Raw genomic sequence first — 23,351 nt, forward strand, 5'->3', positions numbered from 1 at the left:
CTTATTCAAGGCAATTTCACCTCATGCCTAATCATACAACTTTGGATCCGAATTGACAGATATGACTACAGTAGGCTATCATTTGAAAACTTATCAAATTACTTATAATAAAAGTTAAAGGAAAGTTTAAAGAAAACTTTTTCCTCCTCCCACCACCCCACCTCCCTGAAACCGAACTGCAGGCAGTAAGAATCCAATGGTGCACTAGAGTGTACATACTGCATCACTTTACTTATTCGTATACCAATTTTTGTTGAGCCTTGTTGTAACCGAGACACGATGTCTCACACGCTGAGAAGTACCAACACAGTAACACGCCGTGACTGACTGCACATCATGGCCTTCCCAAATAGACCGTAACTCTGCCCACATAAGAAGCGAATCCGCTTTATCCCCGAACACACATCAAAGCATACATCACATTAATTATATAGAAAGATAATGAAATATAACTGTATTAATCCTATATGCATGGAAATGGACATAGAATTAGCCAATCACAGTAACTGCGCAGTCTAAAGAGACTGTCTTCCATCCCTTTAGCAATGGGCTCGTGGGTTCGAATCTCAGTAGAGGCATGAATGCATATCCTTGTTCGTTTTGTACCGGTATTGTCCTGTGCCGACAGAAGCCTTGCGACGGGCCCATCTCTCATCTAAGGATTCCTTAAGTTTCAGAATTTCAGACGTTACTTCTGAATTTCAACAGGCCAGAAGATGCACTACGTAAAAGATTCAAGGAGATGAAACACAGCATCAGAAAACCAGCATGATAGTCGATCCTTTACTTAATTATACACCACAACATGCAGGTGTATGAGGGTGTGGAAGGATGGCCTCCATGCATTCTTAACCACTGCATTGAATGCAACAGAATTGCCAGATTCATTCTTTGGCCGTTTTCCCCTCAGGGAAAAACGCCAAAAGCCTGGGTCTGACCAAGAGAAGGTCTGGAGTCTGTGAGGAAAACAAAATTTTGCCCCTTACGGGAATCGAACTTTATTTCATCGGACGTCTTGATGTATTCTTGGGGTACAAAATAAAAAGGACGTGGATTGGATTCCCGATGAGGCCATTGGATTTTTCAATTGACCTAATCTTTCCAGCTGCACTATGGCCCTGGGATAGACTCAGTCTCTAACAGAAATGAGTACTAAATAACTTCCTGGGGGTAAATAGCGGCCGACACGTAAGACTGTTAAATTCACCACCATCTATGAGTCTATTATCTAGAAGATGTGGGAGCCTCGACGTCTCACAGCTCTACGGGCTTTCAAGGCCTGTTATATGGATAGATTTACCTTTGACAAATAAGATTGATTCCTATATTTGCTCAAGTAATAACACTTCTGATTTACGATCGGGTCGTGTCCGGTTCGAATCTCGGCTGGGACACCGACTGTCCTGACTAACGGTGAAAGCTCTCAAGGTACGCGGGTTCAAACCCAGCGGAGGTCGTGGAATTTTTAAGGGCGGAAAATTTCAGGGAACAAGTCCTCCGGGAGGGACTTTAAGCCGTGGGTCCCGTGTCGTAGATTTACGGCAAGTAAAAGAACCTCAAGTCTCTAGGAGACTTCTGAGCTAAATTTGGCCAAAAAGTTTCCGGCCCAAAGTAATTTCCAATGCCTCCGGTAGATGGGGGAAGTATTAGGTACCACTGCCAGAGGAGGGGGGACCTCTTTGACAGAAAGGGACTAACTATTAGATAGCACTGCCAGTAGAAGGTTGGAACCTCGCTGGCAGAAAGGGGCTGATAGTAAGCACCAGTGCCGGTAGGGTATGGAGACAATGGAAATTAAAAGGGGGACGCACACTGGACCAATAACTGGTCTAAGTGCATGGGGAAGCCCACCCCCTCAATACTGAATACTGAATACTGAACGGTGAAAGCTGGGCAACGACGAAGGCAAGTGAAGCAAGAATAGTTGAGCTGAAAGTCAGGCTGTGAAGAGAAGACTTTATGTGTGCTGTAGTTACAGTGAGACTGTCATAGTTACTTTGTTAAAATCCTTTGCCATGAAACGACTGGTGAAGACTGAGAACACTTAGCATGTATTCTAGTTAGTTAGTTATTTAGAGAGGGTGGGTTTCCCCATGCACCGCGACCAGTTTGATCTATTGTGCTTCCCTCTATGATATTCTACCAGTCTCTATACCCTACCGATACTGGTGCTTACCATCAGTCCCGACCAAGCCAGCGAGTTCGGCCTCTACTGGCTTGGCGGTATCTATAATACTTCCCCCATCTATCAGAGGCGTTAGAGACTACTGTTGGGCGGGAAATGTCCTTGAATTTGGCTCAGTGACCTCCTTAGGAGATATGAGGTTCTTTTACGTGCCGTAAAGCTACAACACGGGACCCACGGCTTAAAGTCCCTCCCGGAGGACTTGTTCTCTGAATTTTTTCGCCCTTAAAAATTCCACGACCTCCGCCGGGTTTGAACCCGCGTACTACGAGTCATGAGGTGGGAACGTTACCTCTAGACTACGAGGGCGCTTAGCTTGTATTCTAACGAACTGTAAAGTGTGGATATCAGAGATGGCGCTGTAATTAAGTGCAGTCAGGATTCGTGTGTTAAAGTTTTCAGTAAATCCACTGTCGAATCGAAAACCTCGTCGAGAATCACTCATCGTGACAATATGAATCATTCATTCATTCACTCACTCATCAATGGCTCTACAGCCCTTTGTTGGGCCCTGGCCTCTTCTTCAGTTTCGTAATATTTTTTACACAGAGAGTAGGACTCCTTGGATGAGGATCAGCCCGTCGCAATTCCGCTACCTACACACATAACAACACAAACACAGACATCCATGCCTCGAGTGGGATTCGAAAGCACGATCCCAGCCTTCGAGAGAGCTAAAACATTTCATGCCTTGGACCGCGCTGCCACTGTGATCAGTAATGTGAATATTTAGGCCTGTATACTACAGAAATCTGCCGGTCACGGTAGCCGAGCGGTCTAAGGCATGTACTGTCTTCGCTCGCTTGGAAACCGGGATCGTGGGCTCGAATCCCACTCAGGGCATGGATGTTTAGTTTGTGTGTGTGCGTTTTTCTGTGTTTGTGTACAGGCAGAGGCCTTGCGACGAGCTGATCACCCGCCCAAGGAGTCCTACCGAACGTGTAAGATCTAGAAAAACCGAAGTGAACGGAGAAGTTCATGGAGGTAGGCCTAGGCCCACTGGGGCTGTAGTGCCATTGAAAAAAAAAATAACTCTATCATATAATTAGAGGTGCCTGAATCAAAATGGGACATAATGCAAAGTGCATTCCTGCAACTATCGATCTCTGTGTATCGATCCTGTTGTATTAAAACTGCAGTTAACTAATACTAGCTTCAAGTAACGACTATAGTTATAGTCTTCAATTAAAAGTTAATAGTTCAAAATGGGTCATCCCGGGTCAATAAAATTATTGCATAATAGTTGTCAAGAAGTTTTGGACATTTATGTGCATAAAAATGAAATTAATATCATTAATATTTTCTACTTTACGTAGGCAGTAAAACTTTCCATCTGTTTAGAAAGTTGTTTAAAATTGAGTTAGCCCGTTTTTCCTACAGAAGGATCAATAGATGTGTCATACCAGTTCGTACCATCCATGTGAATTTGATAATTCAACCATGAACAGGAATAAAATTCATCAATACTTCATGTGGTAGAAACCACAAACACTTGTGCCTACACTACTGCCTCTTCTGGTCGTGCCAGAGTTCCACTTCGATGTATCTCATTACATTTCGTTACGGTCCTGTGAACATGCAGTTCAGGTGTTCTGTAGGCAGGGTATTGGCACACATCACGGTTAGATTCGCTGTGTTTGGCCCTAAGATACAGGAAATGGAGAATCTGGGGAAACCCACACAACTCTCTGCAAAATACTAATGTAGACACTGTTGTCGGTGTTGCCTCTATCTTCAGGGTGAAACAGGGACCAACAGAACCAAAGGAGGTGGTGAACATCGAACTATCTTCAAAGCCCAAAACAAATTGCAATAACTGCCAAATTTTTGCACCGGAACGCTGAGTTCCATACCTTACGGCAGAGTAAGTCATAGTTGGGTGATCTGAGGTTCTCCCTCTTACTGCTCCTGGGTTGTGACGTCGTGTAGTCTGTTAAAAGTCAACAGCAGTTTGGAGGAACCTACTGCTTCCATCCTCAACGTAGACGAGTTCCACCGAAACACTCGCACCCATATTCTGTGCAACATATCTTTGAGAAAGCGACATTACCACAGAGTGACGCAGATAATTACGTCATCATTAGAACATCACTAGATTCCCTTTTAAATTATTGTGGCATAGAGGCCCGTTGCTAAGTAACGCCCTCAACATACATGCACACAAAAGCAGGATGAGGTTATACAACCCGTTTATAAGCAATAGATCGGCAAACACTCCCTCAATAATAGGGGTATTCTTGAAAATGGTGTTTTCTCATCGGTCAGTGCAAAGCGGTTATAAAGAAGAGTTAGTTGAGAACCGGCAGTCGAGTTCTGGAGTTCCCCATGAGCAGTCAGTCGAGAGTTGGGCTCTGCAAGGGAGAGCTGAGAAGATTGCGCTATGAGCTCACGTGTGGAGTGTTAACCTGCGGGCAACGGCGTGACCACGGAAGCTGAAGAATCTCCACCGTGTTAAATCTGTTGCCAGGAAACGGTTAGTGGAGACTGTAACAGACTGGCGACACTTGTCTGTGTGTGTCAGTGAACTGTAATGTGTAGTTCCGAGTGATGTACACGAATAGTCAATAAATCCAAGTCACCAAACCACAGGGTAAAATTATCCCTGTGCTTAACTAATCAAGCACTACGCCATGAAGGCGTATAGCGCAGTGGATGTATAAATCCACAATTTTTTATGTCGGCAGCTTCACGCCACTGCTGCTTTACCCATGGGGAAGGAGCCCCCGGTATACATTGGATAGGAGGCTGGATGCGCCCCAGAACCGGTCTGGATCACTTGGAGAAGAAAAAATTCTTGATCCTACCGGGACTCGAACTCCGACCCCACTCCGTCGTTCAGCCCGCAGCAAGTCACTATATTGACTGAACTATCCCGACTTTTATTCACCAATCCATACCCCGTCTATAGTCACACACCCCTAAATACGTGATAATGTGGAGGAAAAAGCGCAATACTGGAGATCTCGTTGGACACTAACGAATTAATCGATTAACTGCCTAGATAAAAGTCCTCCTTGAGAAGCCATCAGTTGCTCAGCCGCTCAGAGATTCCCGACACTTTATGGAACCCGAAGCATCATTACCTTATTCAAAAGACAATGCAATCAGTAATCACGAAACAAAAAGATTCATAATTTGCATTCTTAATCTATATTAGAATGAATCAAATCGAATGAGAGAGATGGAGAACAAAACAGGCTCTGAGGAGACAAGAAATGTATATACAATTTCAGTTGGAAAAACTCAAGGAAATCACTTTACGGATATAAGCGCGGATGGCAGGACATTATTAAAATGCATCCAGAATACGGTATGAGATTGTTGTAAAGAGTGGGCCTTTGTGAATACAGTAATGAATCTTTGAATTGCTCAGAAGAGAGAATACCTCTTGACCATCTGACCCGCATAACGATCTGCTGCATGGAGTTAACTCTATTTATGAGCATTTATTTCGATCACAGACGCTTAATACAAATGCTACACACAAAGAGGAAGCCCATAACTGTATTAAACAATTAAATTAGTAGTAGTAGCAGTAGTAGTAGTAGTAGTAGAAGAAGAAGAAGAAGAAGAAGAAGAAGATAAGCCAGGAAGATGAGATGGGTAGGTCATGAAGTCCACATGGATGCAATGGAAAGTAATTGCAGAGNGGGACCTGCTATGGGGCCCTACCAGCCTCCTATGCAATGGGTACCGGTGGATCTTTCCTCGGGAGTAAAGTGGCAGGGGCGTAGAGTTAACCACTCACCTCCTAGTGCCGAGGTCAAGAAAACGTGGATCTATAGATCTACTACCTTACACGTCTTCGTAGCTTAGTATTTAATTAGTTAAGCACAGGGACAAATTCACCTTTCAGTAGAGTGGAAGTAGTTCCTCTCTTCTTTTGCAGATTAAGTTTTCTGGTAAGGGCCGCGCCATAGCTCAAGCGGTTAGTCGCTGGCTTCCCACCGCGGCGGCCCGGGTTCGATCCCGGGTCTGGTGAAGTGGGATTTGTGGTGGACAAAGTGACGCTGGGGCAGGTTTTCTCGGAGTACTTCGGTTTCCCCTGCCAATCTTCATTCCACCAATTGCTCCACAATCACCCTCACCTATCATCTGGGACTGGTACAATAGGCCAGAAGTGGCCTCAGTACGAGGGACTTAGTCCCACCCCACCAGCAATAAAAAATTTCATCTGGTAAATTCCACGTGAGTACAAGTTATTTCACGACGGTCACGAGTTGGAGTAGATAGTGTCGATTTGTATGATAATACGTGAAGAATTAATTTTAAAGGATTTGGAAGGGAACGACTGTGGCCTTATATCCCCGCATTTTCCTGGCACAAGTGAGAAAGATCACGACAATCGGCAGTCAAGCAGCAGGTACCCAAGCCGAAATTCGAACCGAGTACCACCCGAATACAACCATAAAGCGTTATCGTCAGGCCAACCAGTTCAAATTCTTTTGTGTTTACGCATTGGGTCCTCTGGAATGTTCTAATTTAGAAGTAACTTACGAAACAGTGAATCTGTTCGTAGGCGTTTCGTAGGGCTCACTGGGTGGACGATTAATCAATGGTATAACCTACATAGGGCAACACAAATATACACATAAATGCCCTTAGTTTGATTCGAACTAACGATCACACACTTTGAAAAGTTGAAGACTATTTCCTATACCGGAACATTTGGTCCTTTATAAGCGAGGATCTTGACAGGTGTGCGTATGACATCGGGTAGCGCCACCTACTATCGATCTAAATTATCTCTGAGACTGCGTCATCATATGGTGACGTAGATCATTACGTCATCATTACAAAAGTTCGTCCATTACTTCATTCATTAGTGGCCCTGCAGCCCTTTCTTGGGCCCTGGCCTTTTCTTTAGCTTCGTAATCATTTTTACACAGACGGTAGGACTCCTTGGAGGAGTGATCAGCCCATCACAAGGCTGCTACCTAAACACAGGACAACACAAACACAGACATCCATGTCTTGAGTGGGATTCGAACCCACGATCCCAGCGTTCGAGCGAACGAAGACAGTTCATGTCTTAGCCCGCGCGGCTATGTGATCGGCCAATAGAAAGTTACTTGAATATATTTCCAACATAAAATGGTGAATAAAATTACCATATCGAAAATTTAGGTGAACATACAGAGACATTTATTCCGTAGTGTTTCCTACCCAAGCTATGACGTACCCTCAGAGATGTTTCAGGCAGAGCATAGTTGGAGAAACCATTAGGTAGGCGAATATAACTACGATGATGAATTAAATCCGCTCTGAGGAATAGAACTGGACAAGGCTGAAGTGTGGGATGAAGGAAACGGTGAGAACAGTTCTTACAGAACAAAAAACTTACATCCGGCAGTTACATATATGTCTCAACATCTTGTTCCTTTTGTTATATGTATATATATGACATAAAAAGGAACAAAACATAGTTACTGCTCGGTTGAAAATCTTTTCGTTTTATCTCCTCGTAATAATCACACAGTAGCAGTTCCAATGAGCTCGCGTCATAATTGAGAAACTAAGCTATTTCCACTGCCCTCTGCGATAGAGCATTTCTGTAATTCATTCATTGTAACAGAAATGCACGTTACAGGCAAAAAGAAAGCAAGTTAAACACATTTATGTGCTCATTAATCTGCCCAGATGTAATCTATATACTTATGTATAAGAATATATAATTTCATTACTTCGTAAGTGTTAATTTTCTTTTTGTAGTCCATGAACATGATTTAATCGACATCAATTATAGACCAACCACTATTTTCCTAAAATTGGTATACATAATTACCGTGATGCTTCGATGCAAATGCAGAAAATAGACTGACCGCATATTCTTCATTTATCTTTAATCCACACGAGAAGGAAGGAAACAAAAGGTAAAAATGAAATATTTGCTTCCATGTTTGTCTACCTGTGACCATATAAGGCTATTGTTCATGACTGTCGTAGTACACTGAAGATAAATAGCTAGAACCATGGAGCACAGGTCGTCTCGAGAAAGTTGCAGTTGCTTAGCCACTGAACTCGAATGTTCATATGTGTCCACGTCAGCCCGTTACTGGTGCTCACCCCGTGATTTAGTCCGCAAGCGAACTATGCTGAGACAAATTACACCAGTCCATAACCTCCTGTCCCATATCTTTAAGGCATATAAGATGTTCTGTACAGAAAATTATTTTTAAACATACTTTAAACTTCTTGTGTCAGTGGTTTGTCTATTTCCTTCTCTTCAGTTAGGAATGTGGAGTGGTTATAGATGGGATTTGGATTGATAATAGGATTTACTGGACACTTACAGAACGTATCTACAAATAACTATTACAGTCTCACTGAGTTACACAAGCCAAAGATCACAGCACACATGGGAGACTTCTTAGTCTTCACTAGCCGCTGCTTGGTAACGGCTTCCAACAGCGAACGTTCCCTTTCCTCTGGGTTCCCGAACTGTCCTCCGGCCTCAGTTACCAGCTTCTCGCTTATCACAACTGCAATATTCAACTGACTCAACAGTGGACGTTACTCTGTTCTCGGGCTCAAATCCTTGCAGGTTGGCGTCTGCCTCACATCAACCTTCAACTCTTCTAACTCTGTCTAGAGACTATCATGTAATGGCAACTGGCCCTCCTTTTACAGCTCAGGTACGGACCGCATAGGAAACGTCTCTTCCGTTATTGTATCTTCTCGTTGCCGGGGGAAAAATGTGTCCAAAGAACTGTTCCCTAACAACGGCTGTTGTACTGTCGCCTGTTTACACGGCTGTCATTTAGCAATGGCCGTTTCTCTGGCTCCACAATTCTTGCTTGAAGACAATATGCCACAGTAACTTAAAATGCAGGAGGTGGAGCATATACCCAGCTTGCCCGCCGCCAGCATGTGCCCATTATGCCTTATTTCCAACATACGAAACAACTCGTGTCCCCCCCCCCCATTTGATATTCCTGAAGCTAGAACACAAAGTTACGGAGCTAGACCTGCTTCTGTACATACTCGGGTAGGCTAGAGGTTTTGGCAATCGCTGAACATGAGGAAAGGCGTGAGACCAGCTCCCGAAACACTGATGTTTCTGCTTACAGTATCAGACAATATAGTCCAGGAAACTAGGAACACAAAGTGTCATACACCTTCATCAAAACTCTCTAGAAAACAAGTTTGGTTAAGGCAAAGTAAAGGCGAGGTTAACCCTGAGCTTACTTATTCAAACACCAAACTATGAAAGAGTTCGGGCGAACGGAGAATTACAATTCTCAGCCTCAGCATTAGGTGGAGGTGTGTGGTCAGTTTCACTCCCCGGCCGCTTTACTCCCCTGAGAAAGATCCTTCCGGACCCGTTGGATATTAGGCTGGGTGATTCCCACAATCCTTCTGCACTCAGTGGAGAAAAATAAAATATGTTACCTCTGCCCGGAATCGAACCCCAACCTACAGCTCGTTGCTATACTGACTGAGCTATCCCGACTCAAATTTCTAAGGAAATTAAATAGCAAGACGTTTGGGTGGCCTCGATGGTACAACGTTTTCGTCAGATTTCGTGAAAATCGATAAACTTGTTCAGAATTTGAAAGGACATATGATATCATGGTGATATCATAAGCGTGGCTATTTCCTTAGGCAAAAACAGTAGGATAAGAATTAGATGACTTCTCATGATATTCAAGAAAAATCTTTAGTTCAATCAGTCATATCATCCATTGACTTGCGTAACTCGTATATGGCTGTATTTGTGCTCTTCAAGTTTATAATATTTACGTTCCTGTGGGTTAATGGGGAGACGTTCAGTGAAAAACAGTTCTGAATAGTTTAACGCACTTCCACAGGAAACAAACCTATAATTATCAAGCAGCAATGCGTGTAAAAGTTGAAGGTATTAATAGATTTCCCATACTACACTTTTCATGTCCACTGTTTTCAATTATGAATATCGTTCCTAGTTAGTCTAGTGTTCAGGGTAGCATAGCGGTAGTCTAAAAAGTCGCACCTTAAAATATTGCATGACATTTTTGAAGAATACGAGGATGAATTGAATGCAATTGCTGTGAAGTTTCACATGCATGCCAGCCGTAGCAAAATGCGTCCCGTGGGTCGAAACGGCCCATCAAAATAATTCACATCTACTTACTGCCATGTTTGACTTATTTTTCGTTTATAAACATACGCACTGCCGAGCACAGTGGCCGCGCGATCTAAGGCATAAACAGTCTTCGCCCGCTTGAATACTGGGGTCACTTGTTCGAATCCCACTCGAGGCATGGACGCCTGTGTGTGTTTTTATTCTGTGTTTTGCTCTGTGTATAGGTAGCGGTCTTGCGGCGGACTGATCCCCCGTCCAAGGAGTTCCGACTGTGTATAGGGTTAAGAAATTGAAAATATGGTCAAGGCCTAAAGGGCTGTAGAACCATAGAAAAAAATGCATCTATATCTGATGCAAATTTAATGACACTGTCAGTAGTTCGGAGCATACAGAGTAAAAATCAGAAATAAAAATGAAATGGATAGGAAGTAGTAGTAGTGGTCCATTTGGAATTACTACCTCATGTACCTGGAGAGAGAGACTGAGGTAAACTATCGAACATGCTAGTCGCGAAAACGGTCTCTGGCCAGAGAATTGAGTTCTGACCCTCCTGAATATGAACCATGAGTACTACCAATGAGACTCAGAATCGATCCCTCGTGGAGGTAGTTTCGAATAACTCCTCCGTAGCCCTGCGAGTCGTAGGAGGTGACGAAAATGGAACCCAGTGCGTGGGGGTATAACTGGGCCATCCTGTTCCTGGGGGATATGAATATGAGGACCTGGCCCTCCAGGTTAGGAGAATCTCGACTCTGAGTCTGCAAGATGATCGTGATTCCTTAGGGACTCGGACCCGAGAATGACTGCACTGGCGAGGGCCAACAGCAATTGTAAACGACAGACCCGTCCTCTCGCCACAGAAAGCGCCCCACATCAACAAACCCGCAATTGCTAGTAATAAAAGTCTTGTCTTGGGCCCCAGATGGGTGCTTTACACCAAGACACACTGGCCGACTGGCCATCGGTCATGACATAACTTTGACTATACACATGAAGGCGATTCTGCTATTTATATGTTGTCATAAATTACGTATGTAGATAAATTTCAGTTGTTCTCACACACTGCAGATATACTATAAGCGTTAGAATATCCCTATATAAACTGAGATTTAAATTTGCATGATAGCTTTATGGTCCGCAGTACATACATTCATTGTCCTCACTTACTACGGCCACAGCCGAATGAAAGGGCTGCAGCAGCTCATTCGGTACAATAGTTCGGTTATGGGCTCGAAGACTGGGCAATCACGTTTCGATTCCAGGAAAGGACAAGCTCTAGAGCCCAACCAGCCTCCTATCCAATGGGCACTGGAGGCTATTTCCCCAGGGATAGAGGAGCCAGGAAATGAACTCACCTCCATTTAGTGCCGAGGTTAAGAATGCATGGAGCCACACCTTCACTTCCCTACTGATCTTCATTTAGTTCAGGAATAGGGTTACAACTGCTTGTTTTGAAACTGTATGCAACATTCGAAGTGTATCTTATCACCATTTAGAAGGTAGATTTCGAATCGATTGTTAAAAAAAGAATACGATATTTAAGATGCTCACGGCGGTGAATATGGAGATGACTTCTGGGATGGTACGCCGTTCGGTCTCATAGAAAGTCATCAAAGTTTCGGAGCAGCCTGTTACCACCATGTTCACTCCTCAGGGTCTGATGACGGAGAGAGCATGTTCCTACCAAACATCCCAGCAGACAACGATCTTCATTAACAATACCAGTACAACCTGCAGAACCATCCAGTGAAAGTAACTGCCTACCCATGAAATACTGCAAATACCCGTATTTTGTTTGATCAGTTTCCCATCAGGCCGAGCGCAGTGGCCGGGCGGTCTAAGGCATGAACTGTATCCGCTCTCTCGAACACTGGGATTTGGGTTCGAATTCCACTTGAAGCATGGATGTCTGTGTACGTTTATTCTGTGTTTGTGTTCTTCTGTGTGTAGGTAGCGGCCTTGCGACGGACTGATCTCCATCCAAGGAGTCTTACCGGCTGTGTACAGATTAAGAAAATGACAAAACGGCCAAGGTCCAACAAAGGGCCGTATAGCCATAGATATATAGATAGATATGTAGGTAGATAGACAGATAGATAGATAGATACACGTAGATAGATATATGGATAAAAAGATAGGTAGATAGATAGATAGATAGATAGACAGGCAGACAGATAGATAGATAGATGATTGATCATTAAATCTCATTAAATAGTTCAGAATTGTTCATAACGATTTCTAAATTATTCCACCAAACTAAATCAACTGCTGTCCTTATCATCATTATCGCTTTTGATTTATGTGAACTGCACGGAGATGCACAGGAGGAAAGAGGGCCGATATATTTTCTAGACTTCCTAAATGGAGTTTTTACGTCTCGGACACAGAATCAACTGAACGGACTTCAGTACCTCATGACACAAACTGAGCAGTATCTAGAAGGTTAGCTGATTGGCAATTTGCCTGTATGTAGCCGATTCAACTTCTTCACTATCTATGCCTTAACATAGGGGGGAGGGGGGTGAACCGGTTGGAGCATGAAGCTGAACATTTACTGAATCTAGATCTTCACCTCATCTTTCCCATGCGCCTAGATAGTACTGAGGCGCTTAGACAAAGGGACAAACGGTACGACATTCTGCTGGCTGGGCCATCGCTGTTTTCGCTTTTGCGTTAAGATTACATCCTTTTGAAATGTAACACTGCATGTTGATATATAGGTACCAACGTTTCGGAGGAATTTTCTGCCTCTACCTTCAGGACACAAGAATCCTATTTCTAGAAGATGGAGGCTGCAAATTCTTCAGAAATGTTCGTACTTACCTACCAAACTATAAGGCGGCATGTCAGAGACTCTAATGGTGATACTACCCTGAGAATCTCAAGTCACCTATTTTCCATCACTTAAAATTGGATCTCTAATGTATATACGTCGTAGTGCAACAGCAAAAAAATAACATAAAATTAACAGTACCTTATCCCTTTTCATATTAAGTACGCATTATCGTGGTAACTCACTTAGAAATACCGGTCATTTCCTTCTAAAATTAAATAGCATTGGTTAAAATATATTTCACCTTGTCAGATTCTCGCATCGGTTCTGGAATATAGTCCGGTAAAGTCCACTGACGGTTCGGAGGAACATAACGCCTCCGTCTTCAGATTCGAAGAGTAAACTACGTAAGAGACCAGCAAACCGCGTGCTTTCGCTGGTTTCTTGCATGACTTACTCTTCGATCCTAAAAATCCTCCTAATCATTGGTGGAATTCTACTGGACTACAAGGCATTACATTTTAAAAGAAATTATTTTTATACATTATCTTATCTCTGAAACTTCAACCCATCCAATTTTGTGATATCAGCAATGAAAATAATATTTTAAGTTACTACGGATGGACATAAAGTTATTTTTTCCTAGATAAAGATGAACCGGAAAGGGTTAAATTAATGCTGGCCTTTCCCCTCTCAGTGACTATTTATATACAGATATACCCTTATTTTGTCTTTTAAGAACAGGGCGCCGCGACCGATAGTCACCCCACCCGACAAGATGGTTGTGCGGGCGTGTCTACCTGACAGGCAGTCTAATGTTTTCCAATCCGAACAGAAGCATTCGGTGTGGTGTAATACACAGAACAATTACACGAATCCTTAGGTCAGCTTTCGAACATGCAAAGGAGGATTTTATTCTGACTTCGTCATGCTCACTGCTGCTACTAAATCATTCCACACCCTCTTCCCCCCACTCCTCCCACCGCACCCCACCTCAGCAGCCTTTTAAAATACAGCACGGTCATTCGACGGCCCTCTCAGTCCGGAACGAAGCCTTTTCTAGATGCCCAAACACCGGAAAATTACAAAAAAAAAAAAAAAAAGACAATTCTTTGTTGTAAAAATAAAAAGGTACGAAGAAACCCTTCTATACATCCGGGGAAATAACTGTAGCTGAACGGTAAAGAAATGAAATGTCACTTCTTGTAAAGAGATCCACTTAAATAATATGAAAAACTCCTATCACGTTAAGACAGGAAGTAACCAACACAGTGAGGAGAGATTTTTCTGCATTGGCACATTTTTATGAAGTTCTGTTAAAGTGGAAATATACAAATTGTGGTCGCTCTTTGAGCAAACATATTCAGTGTTTTGTTCTGTGACGTGGAAAACTGTGTCATTTTTGTCTCATAACAGCAAAATCGTCTGCATCGAATAATTTGTGTGGATATGCAGTTAATATCCAACGTTTCGGAGTCTATCCCTGTCTCCATCATCAGGGTTGAATGTGACGAGTGAAATTTGGGATGAGGCTTACAAACCAAGCCACGGGCACCAAACTTATTCAGAACCTGAAGAGTTGCCATTAGTCTGCTTACGGTATTCCTGACTCACGTTACATAGCGAGTTTGGTGAGCCACTCTGAACAACGATGATGGAATTTTGATTTCCTGATTAACTAAATACCATAATTTGGAGAAGTAATTTCTGGGTCTCCGCTTAAAGGGGTATAATTTTGACTAATTTTAAGGCGGAGGAACTACATGACATACGTACAAATCGATTTCGAATTTTTTTTTCAGGTATGACCAACATTTATCTTCATAACTTCTACTCTTTTCCAAGTATAATTAGAATAATCAAGTCAAGGAGAATGAGGTTGGCAGAGCATGTAGAACAAATGGGGGAGACGAGGAATGCATATAGGATACTGGTGGGAAAGCCAGAAGGAAAGAGACCACTGAGAAGACAAAGGCGTAGGTGGGTGGACAACATTAAAATGGATCTTAGAGAGATAGGATGGGATAATATGGATTGGATTGATCTGGCTAAGGATAGGGACCAGTGGAGGGCTCTTGTGAAAACGGTAATGGACCTTCCATAAAATGCTGGGAAATTCTTGGTAGCTGCAGAATTGACGGCTCCTCGGGAAGGGCTTACCTCTATTAGTAAGTAAGTAATGCCCAGTATTTATGACCACATCCCAGAAGAAAATCCCGTTACAGGCCTTAACACTTGAAGTCTAGAAGCGAGAGTAACAATGAGATCATCTTAACATTGGAATTTCTCGGCCGTCACAACGCGAACTGCTCAGTGAACGGTGTATACGAACTCCATTTTTACACAGCTGATCGTGAGAGTTGACGTCACTGAATATAGTCGCATTAAAGGCTTCAAATTTTACATTAACCGTTCTTCATCTGTAAAAATCAAATTATACTAAAATAGTAATGTAATAGATTATTTTATTAAATATTATATATGAGAGAGTGGACGTAAGGCTCCAGCATTCTTGACCTCGGCATTAGATTGAGGTGAGTGATCAGCTTCACGTCCCGACCGCTTTACTCGTGGGAAAAACGCAGCCGGTATTCATTGAGTAGGAGGATGTGTAGGCCTCTTAACCGGCCTGAACGCTATGGAGAACAGAAAAATCGTTCCCCTACAGGAAATCGAACCCCAGCCGTCCAGCCTTTAGCCCGTCTTACCAACTGAGGTATCCTGGCTCACCAAATTTTAAAACGTATGTTTAAGAAACAGGATGAGATGTTGTGGACTGTGTAAACAAAGAATATTAACTACAGGTGTATTATTTTTATATCGTAACAAATATTTTCTTCCATAAACGTCTTGGAACTTGGAACTAGCTAAGCGAAAATTAACTTTTTAATGACAGTTGGAAACTGAAACTACACAGAGTGGTATCAGTGCAAATCCGAACAGACTGGCTAAGTCAGGAGCTGGTCCCTGTTGAAGAGACTGCCAATAACTGGGTATAATGAACTTAATGAAATATTAATTTCAAATTGACTGAACATCCGGAGAGGGTTATAGGTTGTAACTTAGGAAAAACGAACACGGAAACTGTTGGTGGTCTGGACAAGAGAGGGTATGGCTAAATACTTGTAATTGGAACCGGGGTAGACTTAGCTGCAGATAAAAATGCAAATGCAAAAGTAAACATAATTAAAACCTGTTCGTTGATTCATTAAGGGAACAAGTGGCGAAATGAAGTGGAAATTTGTACTTCCAGCAAGTACCTATGCCGGTCACGGTAGCCGAGTGGTCTAAGGCATGTACTGTCTTCGCTCGCTTCGAAACCGGGATCGTGGGTTCGAATCCCACTCAGGGCATGGATGTTTAGTTTATGTGTGTGCGTTTTTCTGTGTTTGTGTACAGGCAGAGGCTTTGCGACGAGCTGATCACCCGCCCAAGGAGTCCTACCGAATGTGTAAGATCTAGAAAAACCGAAGTGAACGGAGAAGTTCATGGAGGTAGGCCTAGGCCCACTGGAGCTGTAGTGCCAAAGGGAAAAAAAATAAACAAGTACCTATAGACATGCACTTTCTCCAATCCCATCGCTGTTGATGTTAATTAATTTCAGACGAAAACACAAGTTTCTAAGGCAGTTCACGTCCATTTTTATTTACTTAATTTCAAGCCTGGCATCCAACTGACCAATTACAAATGAAGCAAAAGTAATGAGAAAAAAATATGCACAAGGAAACAAAAGAAAACATGGAAATGAATATGATTTAAATAATAATTCCATAATAATGAATCAAAGTTACTAAAAGCTGATGATCAGCACATATTCATATTGTCACGTATTTTGGAGTATGCGTGACTTATAGACGGGTTTTGGATTGATGACCGAATTTATGCTCACTGGCACAACCTATTACTACACTTCACAAACCACTACATGACATACTGCCTTCCCTTTTCCATAATTTTCGGCTGCCGCCTCAAAAGACTCCCGCTCCCTGAATTCCTTTTCCTCAACCGAACTTGGATCCTCGTTATACAAACTCAGGGCGAACCCATCAGAAAATACCGCCTCCTAGCAATGCCTCTCTTGTTATATAGGTGTGTTACCTTGCTGTTGCATAGAAACGGTAATTCTGCTATTGTTGCGTGCGTAGTTATTTCCGCGGGAACTTGTTGCCTAGCAATGAACGTCTACTCTGGCTCCGGTATTCCAGCTTTCAGGAGTCATATCACAATATTTTAGTACATAAAGAAGCACAATGTGTATTATAAACTGTGACTGATTAAGAGAAACAATATTTGCTTGAAACATATAAACGCCCCTATAGAAAATATTAGTATCTCAAACACATGTAGAAGAAGGCCAAATTTTTGCTCGAAGAACTGACACTGAACACAGAACAGAATCTGATAAACTCGGATGGAACTCGCAGCGAACAGCACAAACAGGACCTACGCTGCATAAGAAACTAATTATTTTGTTTCTACGTTCTGTCCTAGGCAACGACACCATCTGTCATGCCTTAGGTATGTCGCAGTTCTTCTCAGCCCCTCCAGGTAATTACCGGGATGGTACCTCAAATGAAGTCACGACTGCGATGTGCAGACGGAGACACAACCTTGTATGCTCCTACTTCATGCACTTCGTCTAAAAAACACACACACAAAATTACCGCAGTAATGCATCACAATTTGTCAGAAAGCGTTTGGACCCACGGAGGCAGCAACTGACGACGAGAATTGCGTTGCTTTGTGCCCAAACAAGCAGGAAATAAGTACATGAATTTCTGTCCGTGAGAACATTCAGAAATGCACACGGTGTTCCCACACAAGCATTGTGACAAGTGTCAGGCTGGGCATTTCTACAGACAGTTTCAGTATAAAGGTAAATTTGTCCCTGGTAAAGGTAAAAAGGTAAAGCTATCCCTGTAAGACGCCTTGGAAGCCTGTAAGGCTTGGAGACGTCGAGGCTCCCACATCATCTAGGCATTCGACTCGTAGATGGCGGTAAGGTTAACAACCTTACGCGCCGGCCGCCCTTCAACCCTCAGGAAGATTGCTGGTACTCATTTCTGTTAGAGGCTGAATCGACCCCAGGGCCATATTGCGGCTGGAAGGATTAGGTCAACTGAAAAAAAAATCAACGTCATCGGGACTCGAACCCGCGACTTTCTGGCTTGTACCATAGTGCCCCAATCAACTATGCTATCGCGTGTCCCTGTGCTTAACTAATTAAGCACTACTCCATGGAGGAGTGGATGTGTAAATCCACGCATTCTTGACCTCAGCATTATTCGGAGCTGACTGATCACCTTCACGTTCCAGTCGGTTTACCTCCTGAGAAAAACACCAGAACCCACTGGATAGGAGGCTGGGTGGGCCCCAGAACCGGTCTGGACCCTTCGGAGTAGAAATAAATCTCTTGCACCCATCGCGAATCGATCCCCAGCCATCAGGGCCACAGTCTGCAGTTATTGCGCTAGTAAAACTGCTCTAATAATTTGGTGTGTCCTCTCCGACTCTGTTACACCTTGTACTTAGGCCTTGTAATGTTCGTTCGTCTGCAGTGAGATGAATTGTTGCTTTACCGTAAATTTTACACTGACTCACGCGTACAGAAAATATAGAAGTTAAAACGTAAAGTTGTCCCTGAGCTTAGTTAATTAAACACTAAGCCATGAAGACGTATGAAGGAGTGGATATATAGACCTCGGCACTAGTTAGAGATGAGTGGTCAGCTTCACGCCCCGGTCACTTTAACCCCTCCCGGGGAAAGAGCCTCCGGCACCCATTGCATAGGAAGCTGGTTGTGCCATAGAGTCAGTCTGGACGACGTGGAGAGGAGAAAGAACTTGCCACTACCGGGACTCGAACCACTCGGCCGATCATCCTGTAACCAGTCACTATACATACTGCGCTATCCCGACTCATAGTTTCAAGGTCAACTTATTTGCATCAGATATGAGAGTTTCTGTTCATTCATTTTCTGCTTACTTACTGACGTCATAACTATCTCAAAACCATACAGCGTCGATTGCATGATGATGATTGGTGAACACTGAATTGAAGATGATATGGAAGACGAGGTTAGTGGCCCAATTTGAGATAATCCCACGGCATTCGCTCGGAAATAATGAAGAAATCAAAGGAAAATTCAGCGAGGATAATTGGTGTCCCATCCGAAGTTTGAACCGGATACCTCCCAGATACAGAAGTGTCACAAAAAAAAAACTACGCGGCCTGTAGTCCGCAAGCGAATTATACCGACCGAGCGACCGCCACTTGCCGGCGAAGTTAGTGCCAAATTTAGCGGATAGAAGGTGTCACGTGGTCTGCGCAACGGTTCCCCATTGCCGTTAATCTCGATATTCTAGACCGGAGACGTTATTTCTTACAAATAGCACCTCAATTATCTTCTCGAGACTGAGTGAAACCCGTTCCAGACCAACTACTTCTTAGAAAATCTAGTAGTGCCGGAAATCGAGCTCGGGACCTCTGGATCTGTAGCCAGGAATTCTAACCACTAGGTTACAAAGGCGGTCCTCAGAAGTGTCACAGCTTAAGCAAAAATGCTGGTGAATGTTCTTTACACATGGCACCTGTCGCGTTAGCAACACGTATCGTACGCCGAGTCTGTGAATTAAGCGAATAAGAACTGGACGACACGACACGATAATTGCAGTAATTTGGATAACGGTTTTGTTTAAGCAAATCATTTTAAATATGAATTTATAGTTTTTTTGTAGTCTTGTATTCCGTCTGTATTGCAACAATATCAATTTAAAATTTAAGTGACACTAAATCACATTTAATTCACTAAAATGTTCGTTAAATGTTCAAAATCTCATTCAAATGTGTAAATTCAATGTTTATGCTACATGTTTCAGCTGCACAGGGCTACAGTGTTTTAAGGAGTCAACTGCTTTCTGCACTTGGTTATTTGCTTTATTTGCACAATGCAGTAGACTGCTAAAAACTGTTTGCCAGAAGATGGTCCTATGCGGCTGAAACATGTAGCATATACACTGAATTTACATATTTTAATGAAATTTTAAACATTTAACAAACATTTTAGTGAATTAAATGTGATTTGGTGTCGCTTAAATTTTAAACCGATATTGCTTCATTATAGACGGAAAACAAGACTACAAAAAATGATGACCCAATGTAACAGGACGCTGACATATAATATTATTCATTTATAAATTTTTCCGAAATCCGAGAGATTTATGCAAATACTATCAGATAAAATATATGCATGGGATTTGAGGTTCACACGGAGATGACTTTGAAGATTCCCGTTTTCTGGCATGTCACAACTTGGAACTCGGTAGCTCTCTTCGAATTTGAAGAGTTCTATCTTTTGGGATATAACGCCGTGTAGCCTCGTTAAATGTCAACCGACGTTTCGGAGGCACATGTCGCCTCCATTTTCAGGGTAGAAGAATAAGCCGAACGAGAAACCAGCTTGAGAACAGGTAGAAAGCAGAACCAACGCTGTGAGGACCTCATATCATACGTCTTCGATTTCATTAGCAAAACAGGGACATCATGCAAACCGATGCTGACATCTTCCGAAAAACAGAACAGCGATTTCTAACAAGCAGTTGGGCGATTGAGCATTACACATATCCCTTGAGATCTCTCTGAAGAGGGCGCTTTGTTCCATTTGTGTCAAATATGTAATTGATTACAACAATATACAGGTTGCAAAAATAATTTGCTTTGAAATAAAACAAGGGGAAGAAACAATTTCAGTGAAAGGTTTCTTTCAAAAGTGTTACCTTCTTAGTACACGGGGATAGCAACAGACCATGGGGTATCAGACAATGCTCGGTGCATTAAACAAATACACAAATATTACAGTAGAGCTATCTTTGTTGTATGCATCATGTTATGTATCATAAATATAATTCCGTTAATTAAGGCAGAGGTTAAAGGCTGCGCCATAGCTCAAACGGTTAGTCATTGGCTTCCCACCGCTACGGCCTGGGTTCGATCCCGGGTCTGGTCAAGTGGGATTTGTGGTGGACAAATTGGCGCTGGGGCTGGTTTTCTCCGAGTACTTCGGTGACCCCTGTCAATCTTCATTCCACCCAATTCTCCATCATCATAATCACCAGGGGCAGGCTACAATAGGCCAATCAGTGGCCGCCGTGCCGAGTAAACCCAGTTGGACTGCACCCCCCACTAAGCGAATTAAAAAAAAAGCTGAGGTTAAGGATACGATTCGAATCCTAAATCCTATATTTTTAAAAGTATAAGAGTAAATTCCAATCTCTTAAGCAGAGCGTTACATCTTCTTTAAAGTTCTAACTTCAACTTCTTGTGTTACTGACAACAGCATCCATATCATGACACTTTTGCTTGTCTCACGTAAAGTGACAACACTCACTGTACGGGGCCAACCGCACGAAGTTTCATTAAAATAGGAGACTCTATATTTCATCAAGAACACAACTCGATTTCCGTGTAATGTTTCTTCTATGAAATTTTTATGTACTTCACTGTACCAGAACTGTACTGCCGTGTTTCTCCTGGAACGCAAGCGTTATAATTACAGCGCTAAAGAGTATGCTACAAAATATGAAATTGTTATAAGGAACCAGAACTTCAATAATCTATAATTCCATTCAACTCCTGAAGAATATGGTCACTGTAGAAAAAAAAAGTATTTCATTTTATAAAGAGGGGGAAAAAGAAGAAAGTTTTAAACTCTACTGCAACTTCCGAGCTATGGTTACATATTGATAAAATAACTTGGGAGAAAATTTCCCTATATCATGCAGAAATACCTCGTTTTAAATTGTTAATATATTCGTTAGAATTTCCAAATGATGCGTTCTTACTTTTAAAACAGCCTTGCAACTTGTGAAGGTGCATTGGAAGGCATGTACCAGCAGGTGCAAGAACTACATGCTATCATGTCGTTTGCACTGCCAGTCCCCACAATGTTTCGTCAAGAACTGGTTACACAGTTCTGCTCGGAATATGTCCAGTTCTCGTATAATTTTATTGAAACAAAAACACTCAAATATTTATCATAATTTTGAAGGTTATTTATGGTATGCATTATAAGGACGACATTGAAAACTATTTTTAAACCTAAGCTCAATTTTAAGGCTATTTATAACCAACCCAGAAAAAACATAAATACGGTAAGGATTTATATAAATATTTTTTNCAAAATCTCATTCAAATGTGTAAATTCAATGTTTATGCTACATGTTTCAGCTGCACAGGGCTACAGTGTTTTAAGGAGTCAACTGCTTTCTGCACTTGGTTATTTGCTTTATTTGCACAATGCAGTAGACTGCTAAAAACTGTTTGCCAGAAGATGGTCCTATGCGGCTGAAACATGTAGCATATACACTGAATTTACATATTTTAATGAAATTTTAAACATTTAACAAACATTTTAGTGAATTAAATGTGATTTGGTGTCGCTTAAATTTTAAACCGATATTGCTTCATTATAGACGGAAAACAAGACTACAAAAAATGATGACCCAATGTAACAGGACGCTGACATATAATATTATTCATTTATAAATTTTTCCGAAATCCGAGAGATTTATGCAAATACTATCAGATAAAATATATGCATGGGATTTGAGGTTCACACGGAGATGACTTTGAAGATTCCCGTTTTCTGGCATGTCACAACTTGGAACTCGGTAGCTCTCTTCGAATTTGAAGAGTTCTATCTTTTGGGATATAACGCCGTGTAGCCTCGTTAAATGTCAACCGACGTTTCGGAGGCACATGTCGCCTCCATTTTCAGGGTAGAAGAATAAGCCGAACGAGAAACCAGCTTGAGAACAGGTAGAAAGCAGAACCAACGCTGTGAGGACCTCATATCATACGTCTTCGATTTCATTAGCAAAACAGGGACATCATGCAAACCGATGCTGACATCTTCCGAAAAACAGAACAGCGATTTCTAACAAGCAGTTGGGCGATTGAGCATTACACATATCCCTTGAGATCTCTCTGAAGAGGGCGCTTTGTTCCATTTGTGTCAAATATGTAATTGATTACAACAATATACAGGTTGCAAAAATAATTTGCTTTGAAATAAAACAAGGGGAAGAAACAATTTCAGTGAAAGGTTTCTTTCAAAATTGTTACCTTCTTAGTACACGGGGATAGCAACAGACCATGGGGTATCAGACAATGCTCGGTGCATTAAACAAATACACAAATATTACAGTAGAGCTATCTTTGTTGTATGCATCATGTTATGTATCATAAATATAATTCCGTTAATTAAGGCAGAGGTTAAAGGCTGCGCCATAGCTCAAACGGTTAGTCATTGGCTTCCCACCGCTACGGCC

This window comes from Cryptotermes secundus, unplaced genomic scaffold, assembly GCF_002891405.2.
Source record: "Cryptotermes secundus unplaced genomic scaffold, Csec_1.0 scaffold31, whole genome shotgun sequence".
Classification (NCBI taxonomy): Eukaryota; Metazoa; Arthropoda; class Insecta; order Blattodea; family Kalotermitidae; genus Cryptotermes; species Cryptotermes secundus.